At 33.3% G+C, this 934-nt stretch overlaps 1 non-coding gene across 1 annotated transcript; it reads left to right on the top strand.

Moving 5' to 3' along the window:
* Positions 1–502: 502 nt before the first annotated feature.
* Positions 503–609, top strand: LOC112536978. The gene has a single exon (XR_003080899.1). It is a non-coding gene; the product is annotated as a small nucleolar RNA R71 (small nucleolar RNA).
* Positions 610–934: the final 325 nt, after the last annotated feature.

The following is a 934-nucleotide window of genomic DNA, read 5'->3' on the forward strand; positions in this document are numbered from 1 at the left end:
GTTCCTCAGTATTTGTGGTGCGTTATAATCGTTAGTTCTCTAGGAGAAACTTGGATGATTCCTCCGTCATGGATTATAAGTGTTGGAGTATGGATTATTCCTATGTTGCCTAGGTTGATAAGATTCCATTAAGTTAACCTGTCCATAATCATCTTTTGCAAAAGTCTCATAAGATGAACAAATGTTAGCACCATGACCATAAACACCACATATACCGCATACCTTATTGATTTGTATATTCTCAGTTGAAGCAAGAATCTTAACTTGTTTAGTTAATTCGACTATTTGCATAGCCATCTAATTATTAAACACAACTTCATTCACTCCTACTCTTTTTTGTTCTCACACTCTTTTGTTGTAAATTGGCTCCTAATATCTCAAAGATATCATAAACGTCATTAGCAGTTCTTTCTAGCATAGCACTCCCAGTTGCATTATCAACCATACATTGGTATTGTTATATTAGACCATCATAAAATGATTGTTAGTCATAGGAAGTGGGTACCCATGGTGTGGGCATTGTAGTAAATGTGATTCAAAGCAGTCCCATGCTTTGAGAAAGGATTCAATATCCTTTTGATAAAATTTGAAAATTAGTCTTTTGATGTGAGTAAAATTTACTCATAAATTTTTGATAAACTTCATCCCAGGTTCTCAAAGAATTAGGAGGCAAGATCATTAACCAAGCCTTTGCTTTATCTTTTAATGAGTAAGGAAAACATCTCATCTTTAATTGATCTTCATTGAGTCCAGATAATGAGAATGTATAAACTATATCATAGAACTCTCTAATAAATGTCAATGTATCCTCACTAGGCATATCATAGAATGACGTAAGCATATTAAAATGGATTTTCTTTAGCTCATAATTCTTAAATGCATAGCCTAAGACTATGCATGAAGTAGTGTTACTAATTATCGGACGAGCATAGTC

This window comes from Ricinus communis, chromosome 2, assembly GCF_019578655.1.
Source record: "Ricinus communis isolate WT05 ecotype wild-type chromosome 2, ASM1957865v1, whole genome shotgun sequence".
Classification (NCBI taxonomy): Eukaryota; Viridiplantae; Streptophyta; class Magnoliopsida; order Malpighiales; family Euphorbiaceae; genus Ricinus; species Ricinus communis.